This window comes from Canis lupus, chromosome 27 (assembly GCF_003254725.2).
Source record: "Canis lupus dingo isolate Sandy chromosome 27, ASM325472v2, whole genome shotgun sequence".
Taxonomy (NCBI): domain Eukaryota; kingdom Metazoa; phylum Chordata; class Mammalia; order Carnivora; family Canidae; genus Canis; species Canis lupus.
In genome coordinates, this window is record NC_064269.1 from 4,476,624 (window position 1) to 4,500,778 (window position 24,155).

The window sequence follows — 24,155 nt, forward strand, 5'->3', positions numbered from 1 at the left end:
CGGTTCAATTGTGTACTGCAGATAATTCACCAGGTGTTTTTCTTCAGAAGTGTAAATGTTTAATCAATTTTAGCACATATTTGGAATTCTCTTCTGTAACATTCCTAAATGGGACACCTGGGTGGCTCAGCGGTTGAGCGTCTGCCTTCAGCTCAGGGTGTGATACCAGTCCCACACATAAATAAAACCTTTAAAAAAAGAAGTTATATGAAGATATTTAGGAATTTTATATATATATATATATATTTAAAGATTTTATTTATGTATTCATGAGAGACAGAGAGAGAGAGAGAGATGTTTAACCGACTGAGCCACTCAGGTGCCCCAATCTGCCGGTTTTATGTTGGACTGTTTGCTTCTTTGCTATTTTATTGTATGAGTTCTTTATATATTTTGGATATTAGCTCTTATCAAATACTTAATTTGCAAATATTTTCTCCCATTCAGTAGGTTGCCTTTTCATTTTTTTTAAAGATTTTGAGAGAGAGAGAGAGAGAGAGCAAGAGAGACTGAGAGAACATGAGTGGGGTGAGGAGCAGAGGCAGAAGCAGACTACCCACTGACCAAGGAGCCTGATGCAGGGCTCCATGGGATCATGGGGTCCTGGGGTCATGACCTGAGCTGAAGGCAGACTCTTAACTGATTGAGCCACCCAGAGGCCCCTGCCTTTTCATTTCACCGATGGTTTCCTATGTTTTGAAGAAGCTTTTTATTTATTTTTAAAGATTTTATTTATTTATTCATGAGAAACACAGAGAGAGAGAGAGGCAGAGACACAGGCAGAGGGAAAAATAGGCTCCATGCAGGCAGCCTGATGCGGGACTTGATTTCAGGACTCCAGGATCACAACCTGAGCCCAAGGCAGATGCTCAACCACTGAGCCCCCCATGTGCCCCTGAAGAAGTTTTTTAGTATGATGTAGTCCCACTTATCTATTTTTGCTTTTGCTTCTATATCATATGCAAAAAAATACTGCCAAGGGGTGCCTTGGTGGCTCAGTCAGTTAAGCATCTACCTCTAGCTCAGGTCATATCCCAGGACCCCACTTCTCCCTCTCCCTCTGCCCCATTCCCTTCAGCCCCTCCCCCACCCCTCTCCTCTCTCCCTCTTACCCCTCCCCACTCTTGTGCTCTTAGGCATACTCTCACTAAAAAAAAAATAAATAAATAAAATAAATAAATAAAATAAAATAAGATAAATAAAATAAAATAAAATAAAATAAAATAAAATATAAAATAAATAAAATAAAATAAAATAAAATACATTGCCAAGATCTGTCAGGAAGCTTACTATTTTCTTCTAGGACTTTTATGGTTTTGGTTCTTACGTTCAAGTCTTTAATCCATTTTGAGTGAATTTTGTGTATGGTGTAAAATAGAGGTTGAGTTTCATTCTTTTACATGTGGCTGTCCAATTTTCCCAACACCATTTATGAAGAGACTGTCGTTGTTGGCTCATTATATATTTTTGACTCCTTTGTTGTAAATTTATTGACCATATATGTTTGGGTTTATTCCTGGATTCTCTATTCTGTTCAATTGATCTATGTGCCTGTTTTTATACCAATACTATACTATTTTAAATATAGTAAGTGTGATATAGTTTAAAGGTGCATGATACTTCCAGCTTTGTTCTTCTTTCTCAAGATTGCTTTGGCTATTCAGGGTTTTTCGGAGTTCCATATACATTTTAGGATTATTTGTCCTATTTCTTTGAGAAATGCCATTGAAATTTTGATAGAGATTGCATTGAAACCATAGATTGCTTTGGGTAGCATGAACATTTTAATAATATTGATTCTTCCAATCCACAAGCATCAAATATCTTTCCATTTGTGTTCTCTTGAATTTCTTTCATTGTTTTATAGTTTCCAAAATACAAGTCTTTCACCTCTGTGGTTAAAGTTAACCACAGGTATTTTATTCCTTTTGATGAAATTATAAATGGGATTCTTTTATTTCTCTGATAGTTTGTTATTAGTGTTGAGAACAGACTTTTGTGTATTGACTTTGTATCCTACAACTTTACCGAATTCATTATTAGTTCTCATAGTTTTTTTTTTTTTTTTTTTGATGGAGTCTTTGGCAGGATTTTATTTTTATTTTTATTTTTTTAAATAGTTATTTATTTATTTATGATAGTCACAGAGAGAGAGAGAGAGGCAGAGACACAGGCAGAGGGAGAAGCAGGCTCCATGCACCAGGAGCCCGACGTGGGATTCGATCCCGGGTCCCCAGGATCGCGCCCTGGGCCAAAGGCAGGCGCCAAACCGCTGCGCCACCCAGGGATCCCTTTGGCAGGATTTTAAAACTAAAATACTTACTTTGCTTTTTGGCTTACATCTATATTTTGTGTGACCTATTTCTTGAAAATCCATCCGTTTTGATTCATTCTTTTTCCAACAATATTTCACAAAACCAGACCATGAATTGGACTATGATCAAATGCTTGATTACAATTTAATTTACTAAAAAGATGCTCACATCACTGTCAAAGAAGTGTTGTTTAGACACAGATGTTGGTTGATATTTTTATTTAACTTAACCAGTGATACCAAAGTAAAATAGTGAAAAAGTATGTTGGAACTTCATTCATTTGTCAATGACATTAGCAACTCCTTTGCTGAATTGGATAATAGTTTTTGAATACTGAAAGAGTATTTCTTCATTCTCTGTGTGGTTCACAATATCAAGGCAGAAATGTGATACACTGTTAAGTTTAATTCTGCATTATCAACGTTTTCTCTACCAGCCTACTGACTGTTTTGTAAATAAAGCTTTACTGGAACTGGCCACACCCACTTTCCATGTAAAAGTTGAGCAACTGTGACAAAGACCATCTGTAGTAGAAAGCCTGAAAAACTTACTGTTTGCAGAAAAAGTTGCAGATACTTGGGCCTGGAAAATCAACAAAACAATAGACCAAACCCTTATTTAAAACATTTGCCAACTTCCATGGTGTAAATATTCCTATTGCGGCCAATTTTTTAAAAAATTTTATTTATTTATTCATAAGGGAGAGAGGCAGAGACAAGGCAGAGGGAGAAGCAGGCTCCATGCAGGAAGCCCAATGTGGGACTCGATCCCCATCCCGGGACTCCAGGATGACGCCCTAGGCTGAAGGCAGGCGCTCAACAGCTGAGCCAGCCAGGTGCCCCACGGCCAATTTCAAAGTACAAAAATGGCCTCTCTGATGAGAGGCGGGAAGAGATGCATCATGGGAACAGTCCCATCATGTAGGGATGGAGACAGAGTTCTCACTAAAACTAAGTTTAAAAAAAAAACGATGAGTTTTGAGTATTACCTGATTTTAACATATTTCATTGTAAATTTATAATTTGACTTTTAACAGTGGTTATGCTTAACAACTGGCTCATAAAATCCCCCCAAATTTAGCAATCAGTCTTGCAAACTGGTAAAAGTCAGCTGTGGTAGACTACTAGCTCTATTTTCAAAAGGGACTAAGGGAGACTTTTTGGAGGTAATTGCCTAGTTAGGTAAGTGGCTTTGTCAAGATTCAAATGTAGGGCTAAAACTCTGACTCAGGTGAGGCTTCATAGCCTTCTCAGTGGAGAGTAAGAGCCCTTATTGGTTGACTTGTTTAAAAATTGGTTGTGTGTCTGTGACATACATTGAAGGAACTAAACCTGCAAGGGAAATGCATTTTCTGGAGTACCATCTTAATGCTGATCCGCTCTTACACTCCCACGCTGCCTGCCAGTGTTGCTAGTCTTGATGCTGGGTATTTGGAGGAAGAAGGGAACGGATTGGTCTATCCATCATCAGCTGTTGGAAATTTCTATTAAACATTTTTCCTTTAACTGCTTTAGGAACTGTAAATACAGACATTAGTACCACAAGCCCCTTGGAGTACTTATCAAACTACACGAATTCCAAAAAACCTTCAGGAAACTTATGATCTAGGGACACCTGGGTGGCTCAGCGGTTGAGCATCTGCTTTCTGCTCAGGGCGTGATCTTGCCGTTCCGCATTGAGTCCTGCATCGGGCTCCCAGTGCATGGAGCCTGCTTCTCCTCCCTCAGTCTGTGTCTCTACCTCTCTCGGTGTCTCTTTGGAAAAGAAAGAAAAGAAAAGAGAAAAGAAGGGGAGGGGAGGGGAGAAAGGGAAGGAGGGGAGGAGAAGGGAAAGGAGGGATAGGGAAGAAGGGAAGGGAAGGGAAAGGGAAAGGGGAAGGGGAAGGAAGGAAGGAAGGAAGGAAGGAAGGAAGGAAGGAAGGAAGGAAGGAAGGAGAAGGGAGGAAGGGAAAGGAGCGAAGGGGGGAGGAAGAGAACAAGGGGGGGAAAGAAGGAAGGGAAGAGGAGGGAAAGGGGAAGGGAGGGGAAGGGAGGGCGAGGGAAAGGGAAGAAAACTTGTGATCTAAAAAAAAAAAAAAAAGAAAGAAAACTTGTGATCTGAAACCTCACTACACTTGCGGTCCAGGGAAAGGGAGGCCACTACCAGCGGGGCAAGAGTCTGGGGCCGAACGGCCGACCGGTAGGCCCTCTGGGCGTACTCGGTCTGGGACACAGCTCCAACACCGAGTGTGGGAACGATAACGGTTAGAGCCCTTGGGGCACCGGATCTGCCGTCCGACCGCCTCACTTTCACGAGGAAGCGTGGCCCTAGGGCGGGGAAGCGACCTGACGAACGTCACCCGCGGCTCCGGCCGCGACGCCGACACCGCCTCCTCACAAACACCCTCTCTGCACAGAACTTACCCCGAAAGCACCAGGAGTCTGGGCGGGGACCGACCTACACTGAGCCCAGGCCAAACCTCCCAGTCGCTCCCGAGTCACACCGCGGAAACTGCGCGCCAGAGTTAAGGCCAGAGCAGAGCCGCGCCACGCTCGAGGCTTTCCCACAGGAGCCTGGATGTCCCACAGGGTCGCCCGGAGAACGCGACGCGGCCCCGTCGGAAGAGCAGCCACGCCCCCCACGACGCCAACGCCGCGCGCGGCCGAGCGGCCCGAGCCAGCCGAGGACGCAGGGCACGCAGCCGGCGGCGCGCACGCACGCCCTGAGGCCGCACGGGAGGCCGGCGGGCGTGCGCGCCCCCGCGGCGGGGGGCGGGGCCCGGCTGGGGCGGGGCGGGGCTCGGCGCCGGGGCGGGGCGGGGCCGCAGGCGCTGTAGGTGTTGCAGCTGGGTCGCCGCGACAGGTGCGCGAGGCAGAGCGCCCGGGACCCGCGGCGGGGCTGCCGGCAGCAAAGAGGAAAGACCGATTTTAGCCAGGTAAGCGCTTCCTCTCTCTCCACATCCTCCGCGGCCGGAGAATGCGCGAGACCCCGGCTGCCCTCCACGGTCTCTTTCTCCCGCGCCTTCTGGGGCGGGGGCAGCCCAGGGAGCGTGCACCCCTCCCCCCTCCTCCGAGAGAGATAGAGAGAGAGAGTAGAGGAACCGCTGATCCTGGTTCCTCTGCTCTTTCCTCACTTCTGGCTGCTGCGCTGGTCTTGGGAGTAATTATCTTGGGGCCGAACCTTTGCTGCCAGAGGGCGGGAGCTCATAGGACCAGCTCTTCCATCGGGAACTCTCTTTTCTAGCTAGATACTACATTTTTGGTGAAGTGGAGGAAGGCGGCAGTTCTTCAGAATTCAAAATAGTCTCCTAGGGAAACATTCTGATACTCAGCTGCTCCTTTCCAAGCTGTCCCCTCCCTCTTCGATTTCCCCCCACCCCTTCCATTCTGCCAACCGAACTCTAAGACACTGACACCCCTTTGAGGTATGCTGAGACTATAGCAGTCCTTGCAGCCCACTGTCATCCTGCAATCGCTATCGTGTATATATCGCTGGCACCTGTCACCGACATACGTAGGTGTTAATATAAGGTAATTGTACACCCGGGGCTGCACCTACTGAGCTTGAAGTTGTAGGTGCTAGGAGCCAACCATCTGGCGTCTTTCCTTGCCTCCTTACTGGTGCGCTTACAACAACGAGTTTAGCCGATCCCGGTAAGGGATATTTGAACTACTATTGTCTTTCACCTCATTCTAGCTTTCAAAAGTCTTGCCTAATCCAGATGGTTCTACTGACTTGGCCTGTTGAGTTAGTTGAAGGTACTCAGGGAGTTATCAGCCTTAAGACAATACCCCTTTAGGGGAGAGGTCTTTTGCATTAAGTGTTCTTTATTTCACCACTGTTGATTTAAGTGGTTGAACGGAATACTTTTTTATCCTCACGGTTACTACTGCTATTCACAAATGACAAACATTTTAGGAACCGTGAAATAACTTTCTTCTGAGATCTGATGTAAATGCAAAAAGAAGATGACCCTGCCAAACATATTCTAAGTTTCTGTGGAGTTATAGCCTGAATGAAGGATGACGGTGTCTTAGGTAGATATTCAAAAAGCTATAGAATTAGCAGGAAGAAAAAACCCCACAAGATTTGCATGCACATGTATTTCCTTTTATTAATTTTTTTTTGCATTGACAGAACAGTATGTAACATGGTATTAGATAATTACGTTAGGAACTTATATCATTTTCTGGACAAAACATTTATCAAGTGCCTCTTGTTTCGTCAGTCCCACTGTGGATTCAAAGTTCCAAACATCCCTTTACTCTAAAAAAGCTTAATTAAAATCAAATGGATTAGGCAAAAATCAGCAGATACAACTTACAGGTTTGTTGAGATTAGTGCTGTATGAGAGATCAGCCCAGAGTGCTGTGGGTAGATAATACAGTTTTAGAAAAATGTCCCTCTTTGGGTGCCTGTGGCTCAGTTGGTTGAGCGTCTGACTCTTGATCTAGGCTGGGGTCTTGATCTCAGGGTTGGGTTCTGGTCCTACATTGAGCTCTGCGCTGGGTGTGGAGCCTACTTAAAAAAAAAAAAAGTCCCTCTTCTACTTTTCCTTAAAACAGAATAAACAATAATAAAAACTTTTAAGTATTGTGAATTATTTTCTTTTTTTTTGTGAATTATTTTCTTCACATGTTTGTCTCGCTCTTATTTCTTTTTCTTTTTAAAGATTTTATTTATTCATGAGAGAAACAGAGGGAGAGGCAGGCTCCCTGCAGGGAGCCCAATGTGGGACTCAATCCCAGAACCCCGGAATCATGACCTGAGCCAAAGGCAGACACTCAACCACTGAACCACACAAGTGCCCCTTGCTTATATTTCTTGAGGGGTGTTTTGCCAAAGGTATGGCCTTTTGAAGATGGGGTAAGGACCTATCCTTAATTCTGCATCCGTTCAATAAATAGTTGGTGGAGCTGTTTTTCCACTGTTTGGGATCAGGCCTCTAAGTGTTGTCACCATGTAGTCCCTGAACTGTAGAGTTTCTGGGAATAGCTTATTGGAAACATTAGTGAAACAGTGCCATTTTGAAAAATTGCTTCATTGTGTAACTTTATTTAACTTGGTACATTCAGATTTTGTTCCAGACTCTGGTTAAAGGTGGGCCAACTTTCAACCTTCTAATAATTCTAAGAAGAGAAAGTTTCAGAAGTGAAAATAGTTCTTTAACAGCACATCTTGATGACAGAGGATACTTTTTCTTGCTAAGGTGCCTTCCAAATGTCTCTTTCTTTTGAAGGGGCAACAGGATGGGCAGATGAGTGGAGGAAAGGGTTAGAAATGTTTGAAGATTCTTTGCAGAGTTTTGATGATCTGAAGTCTATGGTAGTCTTAAGCACTCTTCATGTAACTGCAGGCTTTTATTGCCTACTGTGTGTCAGTGATCTAGTGTACAAAAGATGAACATGACACAATCCCTTCTGTGTAATTATGTTTTTCATTTTTCTCATTTGTTTTTTTGTTGTTGTTGTTGTTTATAAGTAGGCTCCATGCCCATCGTGGAGCACAATGCCAGGCTCAAATTCAAGACCCTGAGATCGAGACCTGAGCTGAGACCCAAGAGTCGGATGCTCAACCAGCTAAGCTACCCAGGCGTTTTTGGTTTTTTATTTTATTTTATTTATTTATTTTTTATTTATGATAGTCACAGAGAGAGAGAGAGAGAGGGAGAGGGAGAGGCAGAGACACAGGCAGAGGGAGAAGCAGGCTCCATGCACTGGGAGCCCAACGTGGGATTCGATCCTGGGTCTCCAGGATTGGGCCCTGGGCCAAAGGCAGGCGCCAAACTGCTGCGCCACCCAGGGATCCCCTGGTTTTTTAAATAGAGATTCTGAGTTAATAAAACAGATAGTGGTTGTCTCATTTGGTAATTTGAGCCATGGTACTTGATGAACACATTTCTTTGACCTTCTTTTCTTTCTGTTTACACTCTAGGAAAGTGGTCTCTACTGGAAATTTTTGGAAAGCCAGTCAGTATTTGCATATATTTTGGGTATCTACAATGATTATGTTGTTTCCTTAAAATGTTTTCAAGTACAGTTTTAGTGATTGTTCTTAGAGTTTCAAATTCGTGGCTTTCCTCTGATATTTTTCAACAATCAATTGTAATTAGAGCTTCTGTACCAGAAAGGTTCATCAAAGACCTATACACCCAAAGACAAAAGAATGTTGAGAGTATGGGAGGTCATCAGACATCTTAGACATCTTTGCCATAAAAGGCCACATAACCACAAATTGGGAAAATTTGTCACTGTTTATGTTGACAACGAAACTAGTTTTCAGGTGTTCCTAATTCCGTACTCTCAGAAATAGGTGACTTTTATTTAGATTGGAATTGTACTCTTTCAGCAGATAGGAAAATGTGTGACTTGTCGGGAATTTCCATTAAAAAAAAGACTTTTTTCTTAAGGTTGCTATGGTCTTTCATTGTGTGTTTTGTGATAGGAAGTTAAAGTACTTTATTTTGGATTGTGTACAGTAATCTCCAGGTGATGTTAAATTACTTAACACACTCTCAAGGTTCTTTAGTAACAAATGAATGGTTGTAAATTGAGTAGTTTCTTACTTAATGATTGGGGAATTGAGATTCTATGGTAAATGGTACTCTTGGTAGGATGTGTTTATTGTATGGCTGTATGCAAAGTCCTTGAGAGGCAGTCAAGTTATTGTGCAAATGAAGATCTCTTTTTATTAAAAGGACAAGATTTGACCCAATAAACACTCCATTATTTAGCATGTCAAATGAATTTTTATACTTGAAAATGTTTCTAGAGATTTCACTTGTGCAGTCATGAGAAGTTAACATGACACCATGATATTTTACATTCTTTTTATTTTCTTTTAAAGAGTTTCTTAATAATGCTACACTGAAACTAAGAACTTTCATCTTTAAGGGAAAAAAGATGCAACTTTTTGTGCTTTTTTTTTTTTTTTAAAGATTTTATTTTTATGTAATTTCTCCACCGATCATGAGGCTCAAACTCATGACCCCAAGATCAAAAGTTGCATGCTCTACAAACTGAGCCAGCCAGGTGCCTGCTCCCTTTTTAAAAAAGATTTACCTGCTGTACTTCTGATGACAAGCGTGGAGCTATTTTTTCTCTTATGTATCCTGTAACAGAGCTTACAGTATGGAAAACTTCATAACCCTTCAAACATGATTTTTCTTGCCAATTTTTCATTACCCATAGATTAGTAATCCTGGTATACTTTTACTTGGTTTTAGATTTCCACAATCTTTTTTCCCCCATAAACTGAAATTTAATCAAATGGCCCAGGACTTCTTTTCCTCATAGTCACTTTCACTGAATAGGTAATTTTTTCAGATTTGGCTTTCACCTCCAGCACTAGAAGAAACCTGTCTGTCCTTGCATTGTACCCAGTGATTTCTCTGTAATGTCTCTGCCCTTGCTCTCCTCCTAATCCTTTGGCAACATTTGACCAAGTGGACAACTTTTTTTGTTCTTACTTTTACTTGGCTTTCTTGACATGACTTTACCTGGTTGTCCATCTTCTAATCTAACCACTTCTTCCCATGCCCTTCACTAACTCACAGTCTTTTTTGCCCCTTAAATGTGGGTGTTTGCCATGGTCCAGCATCCTGTTCTTACTATACAGTCTCCCTGTGCAGTCTGATTTATGTGCATGGCTTCAACTAACATATCTCCATCTGAATGATTTGCAGATTATTTTTTAAACCTCTTTTCATATTATATATATATAATTCTTGTTTTATTTTCACATATACAGACATGCATATCCATTTAGAAGATAAGAATTATATATGCTTATTATAGAAAACTTGAGGAAAAGTAAATTCTAAAGAAGGTAAAATATTCCATATTCTGTTCCAGATTGGTGTATATCCTTTCAGTCTTTTTTTTCCCCCTTTGATACACACAGGTTATTGGGTCATCTTATCACAGTAGATATAGTTTTGTATCTACTTTTTCACTTTACATTATGTTATAAGCTTCCATGACATCAAAATTATTTGAAAAGAATTATAATGGATGTTCAATATCCTATTGTATTGGTGTTGCATAATTTAACTCTATACATCAGTATTTTGATTTTTACAACATTATTAACAAGTGAAAAAATTGAGAACAAATTAATGCGTAAATCTTTGTACAAATCACTCACTATTTTCTTAGGTTAGATTTCCAGAATAAATAGGGAATAGGGAATAAAAATTTAAAAACACTAACACTGCTGTCAAATTGCTTTTCATAGAAATTAGACTAATTAACATTGTCATCTGCACTGATTGTGAGTGCCCATCTGAGTGTGTCCTTCATAATACTGGATTTTATTTTTTTATCTTTATTGACTTGTTAAGCAAAAGTTATTTAACTTGTATTTTATTACTAATAAGAGTGAACATTTTTCATATATTCATTTCCATTTCAGTTTCTTCTGTGCATTGTCTTTTGGTTGATCCATTCCCATTTCTATTTGAGTCTAACATTTTAATTATGTTGTTTTCTGTCTGGAGTTCTTTCTTTTATTTGGGACTTTGGGGGAGGGAGTACAGATATTTTATTAGGCCAAATCGAATAAGTGGAGTATGAAGTGGAAAGTGTATAGAAGTTGAAATTGTGGCATTTTAAATGCCTGTTGGTGTAAGAAGCCAGAGCTTGTGACTGTTCGAGCAGCACTGGAAAAATGGAAAAGCTGATGACCTGAAAGTCAGGATTCTCAACTTGGGAACCAACCACTTAGGTGATATCTTGGGCAAGTCATTCACTGAGCCACTTTTTCTGTAAAGTGGGAGGGTTGGGTTATTGATCCCAAAGTCCGGACAGCCTCTGTACTAAAAGGATGCCTTGCAAGACAGATCTCTCAAGACACTGAAATTATTTTTTGTCCCATCCTTTACCCTTTACCCAGTTTAGATATATCGAGCCCAAGAAAAAAGGCTAGATGCAGTAAAGGCAATTTTTCATACTGGTAGCAAGGCTAATGGAACCTAGAGGCACTTTAATGTGTTTGTGCTCTCATTACAATAGAAGTTGCAAAGACTGGCATTTTTGAAGCACTCCCATAGATTGACACTTGGCAACCTAGTTACGTAAGTCAGAAAAGCCCTGCTGATCTATGCCACAAAGCCCCATCATCTCTAATGGATGTAAAGCAAATCTCATTTTATGACAAGAGATTTTACGTTGCCAAGCTAAGTTACTTAACAACTTCCACTATTCCATACAGAAACTATTCTTAGTTGGTTTGTTCCTCTGTCATTTGTATAAGCTCTTTATTTTAAGAATATTAATTCTTTGCCCTATGGTCAAATGTTATTTGCCTTTACATTTTATGTATGATATATTATTACTTATCTATAGATCTTTTTCTTTGGGCTTTTTGTTGCTTTTACATTGAGAAGTCTTTTGTCATCTGAAGATGGGTTAAGTATTCGCTTTGATTGCCTTCTGATTTTTATTTTTACTTTTTATAATTCTTTAATTTGTCTTGAATTTACTTAAGAGTACTAAAGAAGTATGTTTAGTGCGTTTGCATAGCTTCTTGAGTTCCAGATCCATATTTCCAACTACCTGGCAGATCATGTGGATATTCTCTATGTACCAGGCACTTGTGTCCACCTCATTTCTGTAAGGAGAAAGCTTGAAGTTGTCTTGAACGCCTCAGTCCTCTTTTCTCATATTTAATCAATCACCATGTTTGGTTGATTCTACCCAACAGTGATAATGGCTCTTTGTCATTGTTCTAATTCATAACACCCCCTCCCTTTTTTTTTTGCTACAGTCCTTAGAATTGGCTTCAGTTTTTCCCTTTTAGTTCAGAGTTGTCATTAGAAAAAAAAAAAAGTACAACACTGGTTTTCAAAATCTGGTTTCCTTGATTATTACCTGCTTTAGAATCACCTGGGTGTTGGTTAAAAAGGTAGGTTTCCAGGTTCCACTTGGACTTACAAATCAATATATTGATTTGTATATTTATTTGGGGGGAATGGGGCCTGGGAATCTGCAGTTTTAACAAGTACCCCAGGAGATTCATTTACACACTTAAGGGGAAACAAAGCCCCAAATAAATTAAATCTAAATTTCTCTAAATGCCACTCAAGACCCCTTCTCCCACACCCTGACAGCCTATTTTTCCAGGCTTATCTCCCACATCACTACCCACCCACCTGGCATTGTAGCCATGCAGTGATTCATGGCTTCCTGGACCCACCCTGTCCCTTCCTGCCTCTGTGCCTTTGCTCATGCAGTTCCCACAGGCTCAGGCTCCTCTCCCTCCTCCCAGTCCTGCTTAAATCCTTTTCCTTAAGAGCTCAAATAAAATGCTCCTTTGAAAAAATAAAGCCTTATAAAATTTCTTCTGTTTTAATCAGTGGCTCCCTCCTCAGTCATCACTTGGCATTTCGTTTTAATTTTTTTTTACCTCAGTACTGTTACTATTTATGAATATTCCTTCCTTAAAAGATTAAGTGTGAAAACTCTGCCTTTCCTTTTCATTCATAGCCATTATACATAAACAATTTTCATAGAGTATGTGAAATATATCTCATTTTGCAAGCACTGTTACATAAAAATGTTTGGCTTTGCCTTACACTTAGAATAAAATTAAGATCTTTGACCACTGCTTATTTAATTTGGCTGCCACTCAGCTTTGTCATCGTCTCATACTTTTCATTCACTCCCTAGCCATATTATTCCTGCCTCAGGGCCTTTGTATTTGCTATTTCTTCCATCTTGAAAACTCCCACGTCTCTTCTCTCCACTGGCTGGCTGCCTATCTCCTCCCCATCATTCAGGTTTCAGCTCAAATGTCATTTACCCAAAGAGGCCTTCCCCAGACCACTATCTAAAGCATCTACCACCATTCCAGTTACTCTGTATTTCCTTCACTGCACTAATCACAGTATTTAATTGTCCTGTTTGCCCAATAGAATGGAAGCTTCATGAGAGCAGAGACTTTGTCACTTTTAACATTTATACCTTTAGCAAATAGAGCACTGCTTGACACATGTAAGTCCTTAATAAGTACTTGTTTTATGCATGAATAAGCCTTGAGGATAGACTTCTCATTTTAACTAGTCTTGGTTTGGTTTGCAGTTCAAAGTTTTGCTGTTGTTTAATGGACAACAGCTGATACAGTTTTATCAGGGTTCAGAAGAGGTTGCTACCTCTGAAGATTTTGGAAGGGAGCAGGACAAATGGAGGCTGTGATCGCCAGGATTCAGTTCCCTCTGAGTGCAGGTTTTCCAAGGTGTTCCCAGGATCCAGGGCACTATTTTAATACTACTGTCAGCATCTATTTCCAGGATTGTTACTCCTGCCCATACCAGTCTTTTAGCTCTCATTACTTTTTTTTTTTTTAAGATTTTATTTACTTATTCATGAGGGACAGAGAGAGCCAGAGACTTAGGCAGAGGAAGAAGCAGGCTCCTGTGGGGAGCCTGATGCAGGACTGGATCCCAAGACCCTGGGATCACATCCTGAGTGAAGGCAGACACTCAACTACTGAACCACCTAGGTTCTCCTCATTACATTTTTAATAGCAAGCAAAACTGGAATCCAACTGACTAGACAACATACAACTAGATCCAGCCAACTAGAATCCAGGTACTGAAAGTTTTCTTCTGCTTTTCTTCTCTAGAAGAAAAATAAGAAAGCTACCTAGGATCCTCAAGGAAAGATGAAACTATCTTCATTGTATTTACTATATGCCTATTGACTTGAAAGATTTTTAGCAACAGCTTCAAACAAGGGGCTTCTTGTTAACATCTGGTTGAATCAGTCGAAATCATCAGTTCTAATTTCCAATTTCCTTTCAGTGGGTAGACTTACTCTTTAATTCCATTTTTTTTTCTTGAAATTGGCTGAAATCTTACTTAAACTTAAAATAGTTTTTATAGCAACTTACAGTTTTCAAAGTACTTTACTTTTATTCTCTCATTTAATCCTCACAACCATCTCTGGGTGCCTGGGTGGCTCAGTCAGTTAAGAGTCCAACTTTTGATATTGGCTCGGGTCATGATTGGTTGTAAAATCATCCCCTGCATCATCGGGATCCTTGGAGGAGCATGGAGTCTGCTTAAGATTCTCTCTCTCTCTCTAAAAAAATAAAACAACAACAAAAAACTGGTAATCCTTAAGACTATCCCTTGTGAATATGTTTTTGAGATGAAGAAACTAAGACCCCCCCAAAATTGATGGACTTTCCCATGCCAACTAAAAGACCACTACTCAATAAATGCCTCTCAATAACTTTTTAGAACAGCACCATAATTTGAGGTAATTTTTAGGAGGTAAACATTAAAATGTGGTTAAAACATTAACATTGTTTGTGACAATTCCCTAAGAAATAAGATGCATAGCATTGATTGGGATAAGTAGCAAAATTTTATCACTTCTATGGCTCTGTGGTTTATAAGACTGTTTGACCAGCTTCAGCTATGTTTGTCCTCGATTAAAGCATTGTTCTGGGTTAGCTTCTCAGATTTGTACAGAAAGGAGAGATTAGAGAACTTGCCTAGAGAAGAGTCACTTTTCAGTAAACCTGTTTTAATTCTCTTGCTTGAAGGGATTTGGTTAAATTGATCTGAACTGGCTTTTCAGATTGAGCAAGTCCTGAAAAAAAAAAAAAAAAAAAACACATCATCTAAAATTTCAGATAAGAAGAATGGAAGCCAGGCCCTTCCTGGAAATGGCCAAGCGTGAAACTAAGAAGCCCTGTATTTGGAGAAAACTCGATTAATTATTAAGGACAAAGGACTGGTATAAGGAGGTTGTATCCTTAAGGGAAGCCGCCTTCTTAAAATAAGCATACATATTTCTTCTGCTTTGACATTGTAAAGCAGACTTAATTTAGCTACTTTGTCTTAATTAAGCACCTAATTGACAAGATCTGTGAGCATGTGGTTTCTAGACGTTCAGTTATGTGGTTGGGCCTTTGTTGAGATGTGTGACAACTGAAAACTAGCATAATGCTGTTTTTTATTTATATGAAATGCTGTACCCTACCAGGCACTGATATTTTTTTTAAAGATTTATTTATTTATTCATGATAGAGAGAGAGAGAGAGAGAGAGAGAGGCAGAGACAAGAAGGAGGGAGAAGCAGGCGCCATGCCGGGAGCCTGACGTGGGACTCGATCCCAGGACTCCAGGATAGTGCCCTGGGCCAAAGGCAGGCGCTAAACCACTGAGCCACCCAGGGATCCCCCCAGGCACTGATATTTGATGCATCTGATGTTAAAGCACGTAATGGTACAAAGGCTGAAGGAGAAACAGGCTATTCAGAGTAAATCTATGCTTGCTGTAATGGTCTTAGTTGACTAAATTTCCACATTCTTTTTCTGATTATGCCTTTCTCCACTTTTCACTCTAAATTAGAAATTACTGACATAATTATCCTTTTTTTTTTTAACCTATTGATAGAGATTTTTATTATGTATGAAAAATACTGAAAAAAAAACCCTCAATCCACTAGATTATGTTTGCCCTTACAGTAAGTTAATTATCAACTGGGCAGGGGGAGGAGGAAGAAGAACCAAGCAAATAAATAACAAATTAAATTTGAGAGAGAGGTAGAATCAAACTTGCAGTAGATTGGGTAATTTTTAATTTAAAGGAGAAGAAAACAGAGATTAGGAAGATACTTAGGTGATTCTTTGTGACCTAAAAATTTTAGACCCAAAATTGTTTTTATTTTTTTTTAAGACTTTATTTATTTGAGAGAAAGCAAGAGAGAGAGAGAGAGAGCAGGAACAAAGGCAGGGGCAGAGGGAGAAGCAGGCCCCCTGCTGAGCAGGGAGTCCCATGCAGGGCTTGATTCCGGGACCCCGGGATCATGACCTGTGCTGAAGGCACGTAACCGACTGAGCCACCCAGGGGCCCCCAATGGCTGTAATTGCACGTTACTCTTTTACCTATCTAAACAAGATATGTGAAGGTTACCACAGTTATGTAAAAAGCTAATTTGGGTTTCCAAAGTACAAGAAGATAAGATATTAAAATTGATGAATAAAGTAATAGAAGCCATGTTGCATGTTGATTTTTCATTTTCTATTTAGAGTCTTTACAGAGGTATTGAGAACACCTAAAATTTGGCCCTTATGCAGTGAGAGAGATTTGAGAAAGATTTAGACTTTTGGGTGCAGAGAAATGGTGTCAGGGTTTTACACAGATCTGGTGTTCCTGGTAGTTACTGCCAGTTTCTCAGAGATGACATTAGAGATTTTCTTTTCTTATTACTGATTTAACAAAAATAAGTTGACCCTGAAATACAGGGTACATTAGCATGGTTTATTCTCTGTGCTAGAGGTCATTTTATTTTCATCTCAGTCTCCTAAAAAAAAATGAATGTTAACATTCATTTGACCTTTCTGGGCCTCAGTTTCTTCATCTGTAAAGCAGGACAGTAATATTCTAAGTGTGTTACTGTGAGGATTAAGAAACTTCTATGTGCAAAACAACACAGTATCTATCACATGGTAAGTGTTCAGTAAATGTTCACTGTTTTTATTACCACCACCACTATCACTTTATAAAGTATTTATTTTAGCACTGAGCTAAAGGAACATTTTAGAGATGATGTGCTAAGACTTAGAGTAATTTTCTGAGTGTTACCCAATAAGTTAGTGGTAGACTCAAGATGTCAATTTGAGCTGAAAGGGGCAGAGTGGGCTTAGATGTAGAACAGGCTGGGACATTTGAATTAACCCTTCTAATTTCAAGATACTTAGGATAAGACTGGCCCAGACCACCCCCAGATACCATCTGTCAGACTAACTAGTTGTGTGATCTTGAGCAAGTTATTTAACCTTTCTGAACTTCAGTTTCTTTCCCTGTAAGATGAGAATAATATTTGTTTTATGGTATCGTAAGTACTAAGGGAGTAAAATCAAATGGAATGAATCACCGTGCGTATGACCAGTGCCCAATAACCGATCCCCAGGCTTATGCTAAGGTGGCCCAAATTCTTTACCTGATTCTGATACAGTCCATCTGGATGGTGGGTGATTAGGGCCAGTGTCTGCCTCCCTGATGGGACCTAATAACTCTGGGATCAAGCCAAATTTAAACTCCCAAAGCTGTTTTTACATTGGAATCGTAGGGGACTCTTTTAAGAAAAATTAGAAGTGGGGGCACCTGGGTGGTTCAGTGGTTGAGTGTCTGCCTTTGGCTCAGGGTTGTAATCCTGGGGTTCTGGGATCCAGTCCCACATCAGGCTCCCCTCAGGGAGCCTGCTTCTTCCTCTGCCTATGTCTCTGCCCATCTCTCTGTGTCTCTCATAAATAAATAAAATCTTAAAAAAAAAAAAAAGAAGGAAAAGAAAAATTAAAAGTGTTTGGATCCCACATGAGAAATTCAGATTCCAATGATCCAGATATTCAAAGCACCCTCTCCAATCCCTCCCTCACCTCCCTCCTCTCCACCCCCTGGCACAACTGAGAAGCATTAGATTGGCTAGTTGAAGGTAGCAGCTGAAGTGATCTTAATGCTTGGATTCTCAGTGTCAGGCTTCTCACAGGATTGTGCTCTGGTGGGAATATTAATGAGCAGTCAAGGGGTGGGTGCCCTACAGAAGGGAACTCTATAAAAACGATCTCATCTGTATAGTCAAGCAACATTTCTGTTTGGAAAGAATATTAATGAGATCTGGATAGGAATCAGACACCAGGAAAGGACAGCTGCTGTGAGAGGCAATTTGAATTGTACAAGGAGTTACACGTGGTATTAAGAAAGTCCTTCTGCAACTTTAAAATGTAATTAAGTTGTAGAGCTAATAAACAATTTATAAACAATGTTTAAAAAAAGTAAATGTAGTTTCAGAAAATAAGTGTGTTGAGGGCCCCCCTGCACACATTTGAAAATATGTTCAACCTTCCCCATGATTAAAGGAATGAAAACTAAAACAATAATGTACCATTTTTTCACACATCTAGCAGGTTGGAAAAAATCCAGAGGATTAATCATGCTCAGTATTCATAAGGATGTGGAAAATAGTCTTTCTCATATAGCTAGTGGTTCAAATATAAATTGATGCAAAATATATGTATAAATTGATGTAACTTCTTTGGAGGAAAATTTGAGAATGTGTATTAAAATTTTTAATGCATAGTCCTCTTAAACTAGAAATGCTGCTTCCAGAAATTTATACCACAGATACACACCTCCAAATAGGCAATGGTAGAAACATGTTCATTTTAGTCTTGTTATTAATTATGAAGAACCTACAGCAACCTATATATTCATTGACAGGGGCCAGGTTAAATAAGTTATAGACTGTTGGGGAGTGAAATTGTATCTGCTACTGAAAGGCTGAGGTAGATCTAAATGTCCTCCTGCATCTTTGTGTCCTTCCCTGTATGTCCTCCTCTTGTGTGTGGTAAGATGTCCAAGAGGAAATAAATAATTGCTGAATAGTACATTAACATAAAATCATTGTAATTTTTTAAAAATGTAGGTGTTTATAAGTTGGCATTAGTATCTCCATGCCTCAGTTTCCTGATTTGTAAAATAGTCATCAGTATAGTATCTCAAGAGTTATTATGAGGATAAAATAATATATTGTAGAATGCTTGGGACAGTGACTGACCTATTGTGCTGTGTGCTATAATTATCACGTATAGATGATATCAGAAAATTTATACTACAAAGTATGACAGGTTACCTCTGGCAAGTCAAATCGTCTTGAGGGAAGGGGTATACAAGAGTGGGCAGAGACTTCTTTTGCTTACATTGTATGTTTGCACATCATTGTTTATGATAAGCAGCCCTATCACTTGCTCAGTCACAGACAAGGAAGCTAGGCAGTGAACAAATTGGCAGCCCCAATTGGGAGCGCTTGTTGAGAACTGAGAAGAGGTTCCCCAAAAGGAAGAAGGTAAAAGGAGGGTGGTGTGGGGAGATAGGAAGGATGCCGGGTAATTCCACCTTGGCTGCTGAAACTTTGAAAATCACTGATTTAATCAAAGATTGAAAATTTTTAAATTGCCCAAGAACCTTATGAAGGCCCAACATTTATGTCTGGACTTTTCCTTCTTGCAATTTAGTTACATTTATACTAAAAAAGTGATTCATGTTTAATTTGACTTTTGGAAAAAAGCTACAAAAAGTAATTGCTAATGTGTCCAAAAGAAACATTTAAGATGAGATAGGTAGGGATGCCTGGGTGGCTCAGCCCTTGAGCCTCAGCCTTTGGCTCAGAACGTGATCCCAGGATACGAGATTGAGTCCCGCATCCAGCTCCCTGTGAGGAGCCTGCTTCTCCCTCTGCCTCTGTGTGTCTCTCATCAATAAATAAATAAATCTTAAAAAAAAAAAAAAAAGGAGATAGGTAATTTTTCTAATAATTGTGAAATTAAAAATTTTTTTAATATTTTATTTATTGTTGAGAGACACACAGGCAGAGACAGAGGCAGAGGGAGAAGCAGGGCTCCCTTTGGGGACCCCGATGTGGAACTCAATCCCAGTACTCTGGGATCACATCCTGAACCCAAGGCAGATGCTGGACCACTGAGCCACCCAGGCATCCCTACAATTTACCTATTTAAAGTGTGCAGTTCAGTGGTTTTTGGTATATTCACAGAGTTGTGCAGCCATCACCCCCAATCAATTTTATGATGCTTTCCTTACCTCCCAGAAAAACCCCATACCCTTTAGCAGTCCGATCGTCTTCAAACCCCACTGCGAGGGCTAAGTGACCACTTTCTGTTTCTATAGGTATGTCATTTCTAGACATTTCATATAAATGGAATCACATATGATCCTTGTGACTGGTTTCTTCTACTTGGCATAATTTTTTCAAGGTTCATTCATGCTGTAGCATATATCAGTACTTCATTTCTTTTCATGGCTAAATATTATACCTTATATGGATAGACCACATTTTATCTGCTTATCAGTTGATGAACATTTGCAATGTTTCCAGTTTGGGGCTATTGTGAATAATAGTTATTATACACAATCTTGTACAAGTTTTTGTGTGGCCATGTGTTCTTTTTTCATTTCTCTGTGTGTGTGTGCCCTCCTAGGAGTAGAATTGCTGGATCATGTGATAATGATGTGTTTAACCCTCCGAGGAGCTGTCAGCTGTTTTCCAAAGCAACTGCATTATTTTACATTCTCATCAGCAGTGTATATGAGAATTTCAATTTCTCTACATCTTTGCCAACACTTGTCAAACTGTAATCTTTTTAACCACATCCCACAGTAAGAAATATTTTACATTCTTACTCAGTTTATACACACACAAATAACTGAAACAAAAGCTTTATAAGAGAATACTTACACTTTGTGTGATGCAGCCTGACATTATGGGTTTCATTCTATTCTTTTTATTTAGTACAAACAAACATCTTGGTTCTGATGTGTTAACATTGACTTCATAATTCACTAACTGTGACCTGCAGTTAGAAAAAATACTAGGTAATTTTAACCCATTCATTTTACACAAGAAATGACTTCCTAGCAGATGATACTGCTAATTAGTTGCAGATTAAAGATTAGAGCCCAAGTCTGTTGGCTTCCTTCTTTAACTTTTGACATCTCAATTTCAGTTGCTCTCATATGCAGTAGGTAAAAATAAATTGGAATTTCTGTTCAGATACCATTTTAAAAATTTTGTATACTTTTCTTTGTATACTTCAGCATTTTAAATTCAGCAACAAATCAAACTCAAGAAAAAAGGAATACAAACAATTTTATTATCACAAGTCAATTACAGAGTAATTTTGTGCCTTCTGGGCAGGCAAGGTTTTTGTTTTTGTTTTTAAAGATTTTATTTAGGGCAGCCCCAGTGGTGCAGCGGTTTAGCGCCGCCTGCAGCCCGGGGCGTGATCCTGGAGACCCCGGATCGAGTCCCACATCGGGCTCCCTGCATGGAGCCTGCTTCTCCCTCTGCCTGTGTCTCTGCCCCCCCCCCCCCTCTCTCTCTCTCTCTGTGTGTGACTATCATAAATAAATAAAAAAATTAAAAAAAAAAAACAATAAAACAAACTTCCCTGGAGAGCAGAAAATCAAGACAATGTTTCTAACTTGGTAATTGATGACACAGAGCTGAAACAGGTGACTTACATATACAAGTGTGTCACGTGACATTGCAAATCAAGAGCAAATGAACTCCATTACAGTAGATAACTATCAGAAGCTTGGTCTCGGGGGTGCCTGGGTAGCTCAGTCATTTAGGCATCTGCCTTTGACTCAAGTCATGATCTCTGGAATTGAGCCCCACATCAGGCTCCCTGCTCAGCAGAGTCTTCTTGTCCCTCTCCCTCTGCTCCTCCCCTCCACTTGTGCTCTTTCTCACTCACTCTTGCTCTCTCAAATAAAATCTTTAAAAAAAAAAAAAAAAAAAGAAGAAACTTGGTCCAGTGTTCAATGAAGTGGTGGGCATTATGGAGATAATCAATAGTAGGGATGTCAAAATTCAGATAATAGGTAAAGTGTCAGCCATTTCCATCAACAAAGTCGGGCTGCCATGTTTACCTGAGCAAGTACTCCTGGGTTGCGTGACACCCAGCACCAAATGTGAGATGAAGGTCCTCACTGATAAAGGTCCTTGTTCCTACAGAGGTGGTGAGTTTAATGAATTCCTAGTCCCTGAGTTGTTCAAGACCCTATGGAATGGGCAGAAGTTGGTTCCCACAGTGACAGAAATTGCTTGCTGGATGAGCAAAGTGCCACTGGGTTCTTTGCCCACTCCTTCATACCATGGGATAAATCTATCAAGATGGTTCTTTTTTAGTTTTCCTCTACCTTTCTGCTTTTTTAAAAAAAATCTATTTATTTATTTATTTATGAATGATAGTCACACAGAGAGAGAGAGAGAGAGGCAGAGACACAGGCAGAGGGAGAAGCAGGCTCCATGCACCGGGAGCCCGACGTGGGATTCGATCCCGAGACTCCAGGATCGTGCCCTAGGCCAAAGGCAGGCGCCAAACTGCTGCGCCACCCAGGGATCCCCCTTTCTGCTCTTAAACTGCTTCTCTGCTTTCTGCTCTCAATGAAATGTACCTCAGGCTGAGATTTGGGGGCAGTAGAGCAGATTAGCTGATCTTTGGCAGGGAGGTAGGGCTTTTCCCTATCAGCTCAACCACACTGCTAGTCCATTCTTTTAAGTGTTTTTTTTTTTTTTTTTTTTTTTTTTTTAAATCTGAGAGACAGAGATAGAGCCTGAGAAGGCAGGAGAAGGAGAAGCAGGCTCCCTATTGAGCAGGGAACCCAATGCAGGGCACGGCGCTCCATCCCAGGACCCTGGGATCATGACCTTAGACAAAGGCAGACGCTTAACCGACTGAGCCACCCAGGGGCCTTGCCCACCAGTCCATTCTTAAGAAATCACACACCACAACGGTGTGTTTTAGCATTCAGCTTTTGGGGGTTATTTGATCAACAAACAGTCTTTGGGGAAAGAATAAAGCAGTCCCCAGGAGTTAGCAGATCAGAATGTTCATACAAGTTCATCTTTTTCTAACAGTGAGCATGAAGGTAGCAGAAGCTGGTGTGATTCTAGCTGGTGGTTCTAGCCAAACTAATTTTTCACTGTTGACAAGTGAGGCAGGGGTTGCCACTGGACCAAAGGCTAAGGTTTGGCCATATAGGTTTCCAAGAAAAATTGTTTCCTATAAGCATTCCTTTTATTCTGCATTCCATCCTGGGTCTGCCTGAATCTGAGAAAGGAGATTCTCCTCTACCAGCTGCTGTGGCAGTGCCTGGCACCCAGGCCAGTTAAAGGAGTCTTGACCCTTCCTTTCTCTGAGATCCCTGCCCAGCACCTTCCTACAGAGATGCCTTAAACAAGGGACGGAAAAAAGAAACACACCATTCCAAGGAATCTGGAATTCCTTTCTCCTTCCATGCTGGTGCCTGTCTTCCACCTTCACTGCCTCCTTTGCCCTGTCATGCTCAACTGCTTTTGGTTTCTGTCCAGGCACCAGAGCAGAGGACTAAAATTTCCACTGCAGCCTGCTTTTAAGTCAAATGTAAGAATCTTGCACAGCATTACAAATGTAAATTACAGTTTTTCTCTCTAGGACACTTACCAAAATACGCAACTTTGTTGGTGGGAAGAGACATTGTCCTGTGACTTCTATTTCCTGAGGCCTGTGGAAATAAACCTTTATGTTCTTTTTTTTTTTTTTAAACCTTTATGTTCTTAAAGTTATACATAAAATGGAATAAAATTCATATCAAACTTGAAAAAAAAAAGTTTCCTAGGTGATTCTTGTTTTACTCAAGGTTGTGACCTACTAAATTAAGGGTTTTAAAAGCCAAATGGTTATTTGTAAGGAATAACATTTCTAAGAAAACACCTGAATTATGACAAAAGCAGTTGACTAAAACAACCTGTATTGATAGGATTCAGTATTATTCTACCTGAGTTTGGTGCTAGAAACCATTTTTTGATGCTGTATCCACTGGTTTCCTATAATTTGGAAATATTTGTCTTGGAATAAATAGCCCACTGTTTCATCCCCCCCCCCCCCCAAAGCACTAGTCTATAAAAATAGTTGAAATCCAGGAAATCATTTCAAATGACTGGTATTCCTCCCTTTATTTTACAAATACTTGAGTAACCCCCCCCACCCCCCCGTGTGTCGTTTTAGCTGGGAGGTAGCATAAGCCCAGGGAGGATCCAAAACATTTTCTTTTTTTTTTTTTTTTCAAAACATTTTCAAACAGAGTGAGGAATATGTATGAAGAAAGACAAGGGATTAAGAGAGAGAAATTGAGCCTGCCTAAAGATATGAGAAAAAGTTTAAGTCTACATGTGAAAGGGTGCCTGTAAAATAATGCTGATTAAATAATAATAAACATTTTGAGCATTTATTAGGTGCTTGGTAGTGTCATTCATACATGATATTTAGGAGCTTGTTTTATTTATTTATT

The 24,155-nt window shown here is 40.1% G+C and overlaps 2 protein-coding genes across 6 annotated transcripts in view; one reads left to right on the forward strand and one right to left on the reverse strand.

The window, feature by feature from the left end:
• Positions 1-4,993, reverse strand: part of LARP4 (La ribonucleoprotein 4) — a 220,491-nt gene extending 215,498 nt beyond the window's left edge. For both annotated transcript variants that reach the window (XM_049102820.1, XM_049102819.1), the window contains exon 1: positions 4,718-4,993. The gene's annotated coding sequence lies outside the window, so the exon portion shown is untranslated. The remainder of the gene's footprint in view (positions 1-4,717) is intronic.
• A 99-nt stretch (positions 4,994-5,092) lies between these two features.
• LIMA1 (LIM domain and actin binding 1) overlaps positions 5,093-24,155 on the forward strand; it is an 88,670-nt gene continuing 69,607 nt past the window's right edge. For all 4 annotated transcript variants that reach the window (XM_025477597.3, XM_025477599.3, XM_025477601.3 and 1 more), the window contains exon 1: positions 5,093-5,229. The gene's annotated coding sequence lies outside the window, so the exon portion shown is untranslated. The remainder of the gene's footprint in view (positions 5,230-24,155) is intronic.